Below are 13392 nucleotides of genomic sequence, written 5' to 3'. Positions count from 1 at the left end.
CTGAGACGGTGTTTTTGGTCAAGGAAAACAGAGCTTTTTGAAAACGCTCTCCAAAGTGGATAAATTTGAAAACGATGTTTTCGCGTCGCAGTATGGATTGCGAAAATGGGGTCTTTCAAAAACGATGACACATTTTAGTCATATTATGCCGTCGTGTGACCAATTCAACTAAGGTGGCGGACGGCATTGTACAGCACTTGTTTTGTTTGCTCTCAATTTTGACAGGCCTATTAAAGATTAATATCAGTTTGTACACGCTCCAGATGGCTCCGGATGAAACTCGGCACTTTTCCTCGACATTTTGCCGCAACGTTTCAAAGAGTTGGAAAGTAAACAAACGGCAAACAGAAATGATGCAGGTCGAATCGTCTTACGTTTCACGCATGCGCAGTACAGGAACGTAGCATTTTCAGTGTGGATGAAAACGATTGAAAACGATAGTGTGGACGCTGAGCATTTTTAGACCAAAATACCGTTTTCAAATTTATCAGGATTAGTGTTGACGTAGCCCAAGTCTTTCACTTGTTAGGCAATTATGTAAACCAGTACTAAGGATGTTCCTGGTGACTAATTTCTTAGTAGACTAAATGAGTAAAAACATTAGAATGTTTGACCAGTCTAAAACTAAGAAACGCTCAGACATTAAGTTTGAGAAACGTTTAATGGAAAATGTCAAAAACTAGCAAAGGCATTTGAAACCATTTATCACATTCTTCAATAATTAAACATAATGCTTAACTGTGCAGCACCTTGAATTGTGCATTATCAACATTACATGTTATACTCAAAACAGACAGCAAAGAAGAACACTGAAAAACCCATGTTAATTATGATATGAAAACATGTTACTGCAAACAATTTTCGCCTATTATGACAAATTAACATCCGAAAAAATAATAAATTGCGACTGGAAAGTGTGACGCATGTGCCGTGCATTATAAATGATACAAGCTGTTCGAAAATTCATGAAAACAATAAAATCGTCCAACCATTTTCTTACGCTTTTCTGAAGTCGCGGGGGGAGCAGGAGGGAACCCCAGACCTCCCTCTAACCACCTCCTCCAGCTTATTCAGGGAAACATCAAGCCTTTCCCAGGCCATCCAATAGACGTAATCTCTCCAGCATATCTTGGGTCTACGCCTGTGCCTTCTCCCGGCAGGTGCCTGGCCGGAATACCTTACCCAGGAGACGACAGACGTCTCAATGTGGAGTTGTAGGGGCTCTACTCTGAACCCCTCCCAGATGACGAACTCCTCACCCGATCACCAAGGGAACGCTTATCCATGCTTCGCAGAAAGCTAATTTCCACCGCCTGTATCTGCGATTGTTAACAAAAAGATCAGGCCTAGATTAACAGATGTATGGTGTTTCTCAACAACGATGCACCATCTGGTGGCAGGTGACTGCATTACATTTAGGACACAATCATTTCCTGGGATTTGGAATCTATTAAAATTGTAACAATTTATTTAAACGACTAGTAACACTGATAGAGAGTAGTGAAAACGGCGATTATTAGTCGACTAGTCATACACATCCCTAACCACTACTATATATCTACTGAGGGAAATTTTGTCGTAAGGCAGTTGCCTCGAGGATCCATTCGGACGTCCATGTGCCTTCCTGTTGTTTGTGACCATAGGGACTCATCTGCAGAGAACTTACTTTACAGTGTACTAATAACACATGCTGCCCAGGCTGCGGATTTCAAAGAAATATAACAGGAATGGCTACTTAGCTGTCCGGTCTTCAGCTCCGCAACGGAGTATAATCATGATTAAAGCCTGGATAACCTTTTCCATCTGTTGATGCCTGAGAATTTCATCTTCAGTGAGTGAACATAAAGATTGGTACATATGTCTGCATAATCTCCATGTTGTGCATTTGTCCATGGACAAATTACATTACGATGCAACAACAACACATGGACCACAGGCAGTGGACTTCAGGCTTGAATTCTGTTATACTTTAAAACATCCCTGAAAGTCAATAGATGACAGGTGTACAAACTAGTGTAATTCTGCAGCACTAGAAAATTAGTGATCGTGTTTCCTTTGTCAGAGTAAACTAGCTACATTAACAAAGCAGTTGCTATAATATCTCTATAATTTTACCTGCCATTTATGTGTACTTATAGGATAGGGCTGGTAGGGCAAAGATTGTTTAATGACCGGTTTCAGATATTTGCATTCTCACATAACACCTCTGTTGGGAAAATAACTGTTGGTACATGGAGGCTTCAGTTGGTTGGTTTCAAGGAGGCTGGTACCTACCCGTCTGTCATTGGGTGAAAGACTGGGTACACCAGGCTGCCCCAGGGCTAGCACAGAGACAACCAAAGTGACCCCTGTCACTGTCTTTGAAAGTTTTTCAAGGCAGTTATTGGGTTATTCCTGTAAATGTTACACCTTTTGCCTGACCCAGGTTCCTATTGTTGGTTCAGGAGCCAAGTATAAACTAAAACACTTGTGAGCACCTAGGCTGCATCTGTTGTAAAGGGAGCCAAATTCTCTTTATTACACCAGGAAGTAACCTAAAACATTAGGCCACTGCTGCAACGATTGCTAAGAGCATTAATCTGTTTTCTCCAGTCACAACAAATTCGCTATCAAACGTGATTCTACTGCAGAATTGGTAACTGTGATGGAAGGCTTTTGGCCAAGATGCTGTGAAAGATCACCATAGCCTTCCATGCCACTGAAGTTGTTGCTCGCTCTGTCAGCCTAGTTAGTTATATTTCTCAGGAGGTGCATGTCAGGTTGTGTGCAAGGTTACAGTGTAGCATTAAAAGGAGTTTCTGGTTATGTCGTAACTTACAACATTACCAGCACTTGTGTAGGTAGAATCACCCAGATCCCACTGTTCTCTGCCACTTCCTCCAGCTGATTCTGTTCCCAAGCCACCTAAAGGTGTGTCCTTGGTCTATCTCAGGGACTTCTTGGAACACCTGATGACCCTCATCTAGGATGTGTCGGAATAACCATCCAAACCATCTCAATGGGCCCCTTTTATATGGAGGAGTACTGTCCCTACCCTGAACCACTCCTGAATGACTGAGCTCCTCATCCTGTCTCTAAATCAGGAATTATACTTTCCTTGTCAGTGTGTCCGCTCGGATTCCAATTACATAAATTTTGAAGTCACATGTTTAGCATGAGGGTTCGTGTGCTTTCCTGTTTCACGTCCATGGAGAATTTACATTAAAATGCACCAACTACATATGCTCCTCAGGCAGCAGAATTCTAGCTGATGTCCAACAAGTATAACAGGAATGACTTCTTGACTGTCAGGTCTCCAGCTGTCGATGTTCGCTTCAGTATAATCATGAATTAAGGGACAGGCCAGTCACCTGTTCTTGCAGGGTAACTTAAAAGCTATACGTGGGCCCATCACAGGAGGGAGCGTAGGGGTTTGGTGCTTTTTCAACTGGGAAGAGGTCTTGTCATCATAGTTTCAACATTTAATTATGTGATATTTGATATGTGAATGTGAAATGGGTATGCTTGACCCAGCTAGGTTTGGTTCTAAATAAGAAGTAGAACTAGTAAAAAGGAAAAATGTCTCTGCCTTTAATTTGGAGCACTTGGACTTTAGCCACGTTCATAAAGGTGAGCTAGCCTTTGCTACATTTACTAAATAGGCTAAGCCTAGGATTGTGCCACCATCCACACATCATTTCATTCAGTCCACTGAATCTGTATCAGTGTCTGCCAAGTGTCATCGGGTCTTCCAGCAAGAATCTGGAGCAAGGTAGGGTTGTTCCCAGTTATTAATTTCTTATCAGTCAAGCTTTAGATTTAGATTAATCCATCAATTTAAACATGAGAAAACGCATTCTGTTGAAAGTTAGTAGCAAAAGCAGGATTAGCTCTCTTACCTTACAGTTCCCATTTTTATACTCGGTGTGCTTGTGCATTGCTTCATGTCACCCACAAAGTACCAATATTTCACAAATATATTTTTCAGAAGTTATAGAGAGAAATATATGGAAAAAATTACTAGTACTTTACAAATACTATTATTTTATTGTAGCCTAGCCAAGTGGGAACACTTTGAGACATTGCTAACAAATACATTCGCTATAAATACTGTCAAATTATGAAGCTGTCTAATGTATGTTAACCCTTACAACGTGTCAACAGATTCAATTGAAATGACCATTTACTGCTGTAGGTTGAATGAATGTTATTTAGAATATGTCTACTCCTTTTATATTTAAAAAGAGTCTTCTGTTTATATAAACCAGCAGGGAGGGGAGAAACAAATATAGTTCTTTTTAAAATAGAGTGGTATTAGACAAGCGTATGTGGAGAAAGGACAGGGTAGCTATATTCATTACAAAAGGCATTCTCAGGCATTCAGCCATTTTGTGCTCTAGCATTCACTGCAGCCCATCAAAGGAATAGAGTGGGGGATGTGAAAGTGTCAAAGTTGCTAGCTTGTTGACTTATCTAAATTATCGAGTCAGGAAATTTTAGCTGTGTCCTGCAAAGTTTTTCACAGAAAACAGTGTGTGAGTTCCATGGCCTCTTTATGCTTGAATGTCTGTTTTTAGACAGAGAGGAGGAAGCTGTTAATAGCACTGGATTTGTGAGTCCTTAATTTTGGACTTTATTACCACGCTGAGAAAACCCATCTTTAGACATAAACAAGGACGAGTTATTGCAACACAGACAGAAGTAAAATTTGATCAAAAAGCTTAAGGAGAATGAACAGGTCTTTCAAAGCCAAGGGTAAAATATCTGCCTCCACAAGAGAACTAGAAGACACAACGAATCGTTTCCTGATCAGCATAGGCTTATTTAGATCTGAATATGTAACTATATAGTCTGAATCATTTAGGTAGCTTTGAAATAGTAATTTATCTTTATAGTTCCCTCCCTTTTTATGAGAACCCCCCTACTCCTGAAATGGTTTAGTCCATGCCTGGCTGTAAACCTCCAGAGAGCAGACTGCAGGTGTGGGGGAGGGGTTCGGTGCTCTGTTGTCAGGCTGTGGATCTGACTTTGTGTGCTAGCTGTAGCCATTTCATACAATGTGACCTAAACTCAAGTTATTCCACACATAGCCTTCAGACTCTTGAAAAAACAAAATGGAGCAACTACATGCAGATGTTTTGGTTTTGCAGTTAGCCAAAAGTGTGGGAATTTTGTTTTTGTTTGTTTTTTGGTTTATTTAATGCCTTAAAATTAAATTTAGGTCAACTTCATTTTGTTGGATGGTGTACTTCATTTTGTATTTGTAACCATCCATAGCATTTTTCTGTAGTCATTACACAAACCCCGCTCAGCTTGCCTGATTCACATGGATCTCCTGGTTCTCCCTCCCCCACCCTTTTCCTAGTTTTCTTCCCTTTTTTCCTTCTACCCTGCACTCGCTGGAGTCCAATTTGTTACAAGAAGGGGGGGAGGCACAATCACGCGTACAATGTTTGAGCATGGGTAGGCTAAAAGTCAGTGCTTTTAAATGCAGCAGTTTATTGTGTCAAAATAAATGTCCTTTATTTTGACTACTTTTCAGAGATTTAGTTTCTAAAATTTATTTATATTTTCTACTGTAATTTTCTTAGTATTTTACTGGTTGGTTTTATTACTATGCGCTTTGGGGTTTTCAGCTAAGGGAACATGTAAATTGATGGCAAGTAGCTGGATATATGTAGATAAAGGAATCCCACTGGAAAGAGGAATGATCAGATACAGTGTCGATAGCTTGGTGCCTAAGTTGATCTGTCCACATGCCTGCTGAACAACAGTGAAAACTAAATTGTGTAAATCCATAGGGAAAGCATAAAAAATGACTGTGGCAGGTGGCAGACTGTACCTGATGGGCTGTGTTCACGCGCTGAGTGAGTTCAGGCGAGAAACTGCGACTGCATCCACTTATAGATGAATTATGAATTTGACAGCATATCTAGAACGTGTTCAAGGATAAAGTCCTGTATTTGCACCTGTTTCTCTGGAAAGTACCGTCAGGACCATCATGTGTACGTGAACACATTTTTTCCTTTTAACAGTTTTGGTATCAGACATGCACTTCCCTTCTAAAGTGTCCACGTGTGAATGTATCCATCTGAATGTTTTCTATACATCTCACCCTGTTCCAGGTCTTGGCAGACTGGAGCCTCTCCTGGCATGCACACACTATCTCAGAGCAAACATCCGCACACTTTTTCTCAAACCTCTGGGTGATTCAGATTTTCCAGTTCACCTGACTTTTCCATCCACTGTGGTTGGAAACTGGAGCTTCAAAAAGCTTAAAGCTTTATTACCCATTAAAAGACTATGCAAACAGGCTATTAATGTTTGCGCTGTTTTCATTATATTATCTTTACCCTGTTCTAAAGTTAAAAAACCCTCTTTCCTGATAGTCTTAATCATTGATCATACAGTCACAGCATATGGCAAAGTTTTTTTTACAAGTCAGGTATTGGTTTGGAAATATCAGAGTCCTAGTATTACAATATTAGGAAAGCTTTGATTGAATTTGTATAAGAATATTTTAGATTCTGTGACAGCCATAGACCCAAGGCTGCTACCTGTTTTGGGGAATTTTGAAAAAAATTGCCTGTGTTTAAGAATACAAAATCACTTCAGCTAACATTAAATGTTTTGGTTAGACTTTACCACATAGGATTTTGTTGTTGTTGTGGTTCCTACTAAACATGAGATCTTGTTGCCGATGTAGCAGGCAGTAAGAGCTCAGTGTGCCTGCGCACAGAAGATCAGTGTGGCCATTTTAGGTTTCATTGAATCCAGATGCAGGCAGAGAGGGTGGGGGAAGGGAAGACTGCGCATTCTGCGCAGTAATGTAGGAATGCAGGCTCTGCCCTCACTGGCTGACATCTTTTTTTTCCCCCCCACACTATTTAGCCTTCATAAAAATGTCTAATATCAGATAGCAGTTAATTGCTTTTTCAGTGTATAGTTAATCAGAAAATAAAGCCAACAGCATCTAGAGTGTCTGACAGCCTTAGACAGCGAAGTGTCAGGTTTACTGGTTGAAGGACATACGCCAGTCTGAAAGAGAAAAGGCATTATTTTATTACTCAGTTCTTCAGACTTATAAAATATTTAGCAATATTTGAGGTTGTCGTGATTTTCTTAATTCTTCAGTCATAGCTTAGGGTGGTAGTGATCAAGTGAGCACAAGACTTCTGGTCTCTTGTAACAAAAATAAGCTAAACCAGGATTTACAGTAGATCACTAACATGCAGAGATAGCACTCAGTTGTTAAATTCGCTGTTTCCTCAAGATTTACGTATGCACATCAAGATTTCTGCAGATACACATTGCTTTTTTTCCCCCTTCTTTTTTTTGTGGGTGGGGCTTGTTATGTGATCTGCTCCAGCTTGTACTCGGCATGCTCCTCGCAGCAGCGCTGGTGGCCATTTTGTGTTTCTGTCATGGAAGAAAGGAGGGTTAGGCAAAGAGTGCACAGCAAGCTTTTATTGACTCTGGCAAGAGGGCTGTTGATGAAGACAGGTGCAGGTTGAAGATGAATGAAATTTAAATAAAATTGTATATCTATCCTACTTCAGCTTGGTTTTGTCGTTTTTGTGTCAAATCAGGAAATTACCATAAATAGTTCTTTTTAATTTTAATTTGATGAATCATTCAAAGCAAACCTAATTAGAAGAAATGAATCCAAAATGAACCATGTATGCTTTTGATTTTAGATTTTTAGGTGTGTGTTCTTTGTTCCTCTTGAGTAGAGGAACCACCCCCGCATAGGAATGGTTTAGTCTCATTTAACAGCAGCCCTCCCTGCAGAGGGAGAGGCTGGGCGGGTGGAGGCTGCTCATTGTGTCAGAGTCTGCTCTCTCTCTTTTTTTTCTTTTCTTTTTTTTTTTCTTTCTTTTTTTTTTTTTTAACTGGGTGCAGCTAGCATGATACTTTGGGGCTAAAAAAGCACCACTTATTCTTAATAAAAGATAAATATATATATATATATAAATACTTTTTGGATTATTTTCTTTACTTTTTTTGCTGAGATAATCTTTTAACATTCAATAAAAACAATAGGCTGTATACACATTTCGGTACAAAATTGCTTAACTGGCTTGTTTGATATGTGTTAAGAAGACATTAAAGAAGTTTCAGCGGGTCTGGAACATTCTAGCGGTAGTATTTTAGATTTAAAAAAAAAGAAGCTTCTGGCTGTTCCTTAGTAATTCTGAAAGTACAGTATTACTTCAAAAAGAAATAAAGTAAAATTTTCTTTGTTTGAATGCCCCACCCCCACTTCCTCCCTACAGCAGAATGGTTCAGCCCATGAGCGAGAGGGAGAGGCTGTTCCAGAGAGAGCGCCTTTCTGTGTGTGTGTGTGTGTGTGTGTGTGTGTGTGTGTGTGTGTGTGTCTGTCTGTGTGAGAGAGACAGATGGAGAGAGGGGGAGGGTGGCTGCAGCTTGTTCTAGGTTGAGTGTCGAAAGTGCAATTTAGCGCTGGTTGTGCACTGCTAGCTAAGCTGAGACTAAAGTGCACATTGTGCTTCGTTTTTGTTATGTTAGTGACTTTATTTGTTTTCTGTGGTGTTGCTTTTCATTTGGTTGTGTATATATAATGTAATGTCACTTCTTTTTTTTCTTTTTTTTACTGTTTGGTTTGTCTTTAGCACAGACTGCATAGTAGCTTTAGAGAAAAAAAAAATAGACTCCTCCCCTTTACCTTTGATCGTCCTCTCCTAAATAATTTATCTGACCTTCAGTGGATGCCATATTTTCTAGAGTCCTCCTGATAAAGGTGAACACATACAAAAAAATTCTTTTCCATCATTTGTTTAGTATTAAGGCTTTTGTTTAATGGTTTTTTTGTTTGTTTGTTTTTTTTAGAGATTTGGCACATTGGGCTGTTTGGGTATTGTTTGGTCCACTCAATTTGATTTTCAGTTTCAGCCTTAACAGTCTAAAGGTTTAGGGTTTTTTCCAGTTCTGTTTTGAAAGTGTGAATACAGTGAAGACTAAGCCAAAGATGTCTGTGGAGATGGTGCAGGGCTCTAGGTTTTGAAATATTTTAACAAATTAAAAAAATCAGTAAACCTTTTGGTGCCTCTACCTTTCATCAGGTCTCAACACATCCTGCAATATGGTCATCTTATCACTGAACAGAAAGGAAATGTGATCCTGATTAGCATGTGCGCAGTGTCTACATTATATATGGCTTAAATAGTTTATATCTGAACAATATGAATTCATGTTTATTTAAGTTTTTTCAGAGGTTTATTTTTTGCACGTTTTGTCTTGAGGGAAAATTACTGCTTTCTGTGAGACCTTTCCCTAAGGTACTAGTGCACCGCCTGTTAATACTTACGTGATGGAAAGAATTTAAAACAGCTATTGTCCCCCCTCCCTGGTTTCTAATAAATTCAACATTTTGTGTGTATGGCATTTAGCATTGCAAAGAAGAGTCCTGTGAGATTATGTTACAGTCTGACTCAGGTCCTCAGGAGTCATTAGAGAGCGTTGAAAACTGTGGCTAACACGGTGCTCAGCTCAAGAACAGCTAGTCCTCAGGTTATTGGAGTAAACCTTAGCTGATCATATGTGTATGCAGTTCAGATTAAATCTATCAAAGATTTAGCAGAGAGCCGAGAGGGAGCAGTAAAATTTTCCCTGAAAGGGCTTAATATTTTTAATTGAATAAAAACAGTGGATTGAAACACAGTTTAATATTTTTAACACTGCAAGCACAGAACGGCACAAAGTACTGTGCTTTCATATAAACATAATGCCCTTGACCTTTTCATCATAAATGTCCTCTGCCTATGATGTTTTTACTAAAAGGACGGATCCCCCTCTGCCCTTTGTTAAAATGGTTTGTCCCGTGCTGGCTGTAGATTTCCATACAGTGGACTAGTTTGTGCTAGAGTTGGGGGATGGGTGTTGCCATGCAACAGTCTGTGCAGGGTACTTTCCCTCTGTCTGTGCGCTGCTAGCTAGTGTTGTCATTGATAATCACCACGCTACATTTAAAAATGATAAAAGGTTTAAACTTACATGTATTTATGGCAAGCTGTAAATAAATCTTGCTCCTGTGACAGCAGGAAGGGAGGAAAAAATTTAGCGGCTCATGTTATGCAACAAGACACGTTGCTGTGTCAGGAGTGCTCAACAGGCTTTTCATTTAAAAATGGTTTAATTAATAGCTAGTACAGACTTTATAGACCATATGACTGCAATGTGCTTGATGGACTGGTCCTAACTGAGCCCCTCCTCTCTTTTGTAGTCTGGTGTTGGCCTCTTAGCCGGTGCCTGCTTCACAGTCAAAAGGGCCCCAATCCTATATAACCTGCTTTTAAATAGTGGGTTTAAAAATTAGTTTTTAAAGTATTTCAACAGTCACAGTCTCTGTGATTTAGGTGGACGTCATCTTAAGAGATCTCAAGTTAGCTTTTCCTACAGATGTTTTTACTTTGTGTTTTATTTTATTATGAAGAAAGATTCTTTACTTCACTCAAAAAGGTAGCATTTCGACAGTCTGTCATCATGTAAGTTGTAAATCTCAAATAACAAATTACTGTCATAATACTTCTGCCCAACTGTGTTTTCTTAGTCCAAAGCGGGCTTTCTTGGCTCAAGTTGCTGATGAACACGTGTGTTTTCTTTGAACTCACAGGTTTATTTGTTCATGCTGGCCTGTGGTACACTCACACATGGTTTCTAGTGTTTAATGGTGCACAGTGGACAAACAAACAAAGGAACAAGGGATTTAACATTAACTGATATCTGTAGGACAGCCAGAGATGTGCCGATTAATAGTTTGCCGCTTCGTCACAAACATGCATCATCACTGTGTGTGTTGGTGGAAAGGCCAACATGTTGTCTTGAAAACTTATGATCAAGATGTCATTAAGTATGACTGTGTCTTCCATCTGTACCAGTGATGTTCTTCCATGTTCCAAAGGAGAAGGTTTTGATGTTGCATGTAACCACAAAGTATGAATCTCAGGTCTTGATTGTTTGCTTGGTTGCTAAGAGACTGAAGAAGGTTGATTTTTTTTTTTTTTCTTTTTTTCCACCACCTCTCCAGTCTCTCAAAGCAGGTGACCTTGCTTCTGCTTTATTTTGGAGTAGTTATGCTTGCAGTCTAGATTGACAGAGTTGGTAATCAGCAGTTTAATGACCGCTTATCTGGGGCTGACACAGTGAGTTTCGAGGAATACTTCTAAAGAAATGAGCAGCTATTTTGTAACTTGGAGTAAAGATTTGTTAAAGTCCAAGGATGGAGTCTGAACATCTCTCCATGTCTTTTTCCTTTGGCTGTACTCCACTGTACCTTAAAACAAATGAAACAGTTGCTGTTCATATTTAGTAAGCTGGCTTAGAAAACATTGCAAAAACAAAATGCAAGTGTAAAATAAAAAGTGCATGTGAGGATAGAAATCGGTGCTCGTAAGATTGTTGAACCCAGTTTAATCACATAGTTGTGCTTTTAAGGATAGAAACAATGGGTGTGTGCTGTTTCAGTAGTCAGTGGATTCTCTCTTGGGAAACATTCACAACTTGTGTGACTCGTCATCTAGTGGGTTGAATTCTAGTCTATAAACTTTCATGTGTTGGCTTTCCTAGGGGCGTGTGAAGGTTGATTAAGTTTATGCTGTTTGTGCCGATTTAGGATAATTTTTTTTTTTTTAAATTTAGTTACCTTTTTTGGCCTAATTTGTAGTGAAGATTGAATGCCATACCCAGATGCATGCTCATACATGTTATGACTGCTTTCTGCACTAGTTCTCATAGCTGCAAGCAACTATTAAAAAATATATAGATTCAGCGTTTATACACAGAACAGCGCTTTTTACAGTCTGTGTACATTTTTAAAGACCATAATAATGATTAGTAATAAAACCTGACAAAATCGACTCGATACTTTTTCTGCTTGTTTTATAGGAATAAAAAGGTTGGATTTAAAGATCACTTTATAATTTTGTGAGCAAATAACTAAGGTTATGTTTGGCTTAATTAGCATTTTCTTTAAATGTTCTACAATTTGTTCACAATGTGACAGCTTGCTGAAGTGTCAGGCTGACTAGAAAACTCTTGCTAAGCAGAGTTGTACTGCAACCTGATACACCTGAATGAGAATCCTTCTCAGCTAGCTACTGAGAGCTCGGGCTGACATCAAACAAGAGATCCAGCGGCCATTTTGAGTTCCTGCACTAAATCCAGGAGCAGTAAATGAGGCCGTGGGATGGGGGAGGGGGTTAGTCGGCTCTGCGCAGTGTGCAGTAACACTGGAATGTGAAGTAAACCAATAATCGTGCTTGGAGTTTTCACTGCTCCACATATTTGTGCACGCTGATTTTTTTTTTTTAGGAGTTTTTTTTCTTCTTGTTTTTCAGGTCAGATTTTTTTTAGGCAATTGTATTGAAATGCTGCCTTACTTATTTTTAGAACAATAGGAAGGAAAACAGCAGGAAACATGCATGCTCATGTAAAAACAGAGTAGGGAAGGCCTAAGATATTGAACGTGTGCTCCAGCATCTCACTGTGCTGCTCAGCTTTACAGCTGGAGCTATACGCTCAGTCCACATTAGCCTTTGTGTTTTTCCATTTACATGTGGCAGCCTGCTATTCTTCAAAATACACAAGGCTAAATGAGAGGTTTTTGCAGGTTGAGGCTGTTTTCCCTCGTTCTCTCTGCAGCATGTGAGTACTGCAGCAGCAGCAAAGCTAACCAAGTTTACAGTGTGAAACTGACACGGCGTACAGCTCCTCCTAAAGGTTTCTCATGTAGTAACCACTTTTTATGTTGTGTTTTTGCACCGAAACCAGTATAAAGACTTGTCTGTTTGAGGTTTTGAATGTCTGTTTTTGCTTTTAACTTTTTTTGCCACTAGAAGCGACAATCTGATCTTAGCAATATAGTCTCATGTTGGCAGCTGGGGGAAAACAAGACCAAAAATATAACAAAACTGTCAGTGACTATATGTTGTTTTTGGGGGTTTTTTTTCTTACATGTACATAATTATGTTTTGTTTTTTTAATGAAGCCCCACCTTTCTTCAGTAAAACATCTTTTTGTGTCCATCATTCTGGCAAACCAGTTTCCTGTTTTGAGTCCTTTTGTGTTAACCGTTTGTGTGTTTGTCACCACTCTGGCGACGTTCAACAGTTTGTCACCACTCTATTGGTGTTTGTCTTAATCCTCTTGCTATCAAATAGCTGAATAATCACCCAAAATATAATTGTGATATTACGTTATTGTTTTACCTTTGAGTAATTTTTGCCTTTATGAGTCACTGAATTTTGGGAAAAAAAAAAATAGTATCGACTTTTGTCACGTCATAAATACTATTCCCAAAAAATTCCAAATTAAGTCAGTTTCATATACTTTACCAGCATGAGTTAGCGAAACCTGGTCACGACCGATAATTTTACACTGCAGAAACAAATGTAA

General features: G+C 39.2%; 1 protein-coding gene across 5 annotated transcripts in view; it reads left to right on the top strand.

Annotated features, from left to right (window-relative positions):
* The window catches only part of atf7ip (activating transcription factor 7 interacting protein), a 31115-nt gene that overhangs the window by 7764 nt on the left and 9959 nt on the right, over nucleotides 1-13392 (top strand). The gene's annotated exons all lie outside the window — the stretch shown is intronic.

The sequence above is a fragment of the Oreochromis niloticus genome, linkage group LG6 (genome assembly GCF_001858045.2).
Source record: "Oreochromis niloticus isolate F11D_XX linkage group LG6, O_niloticus_UMD_NMBU, whole genome shotgun sequence".
Classification (NCBI taxonomy): domain Eukaryota; kingdom Metazoa; phylum Chordata; class Actinopteri; order Cichliformes; family Cichlidae; genus Oreochromis; species Oreochromis niloticus.
The sequence above is the reverse complement of the archived record's forward strand: the minus strand, read 5'-3'. Positions and strand labels throughout refer to the sequence as shown.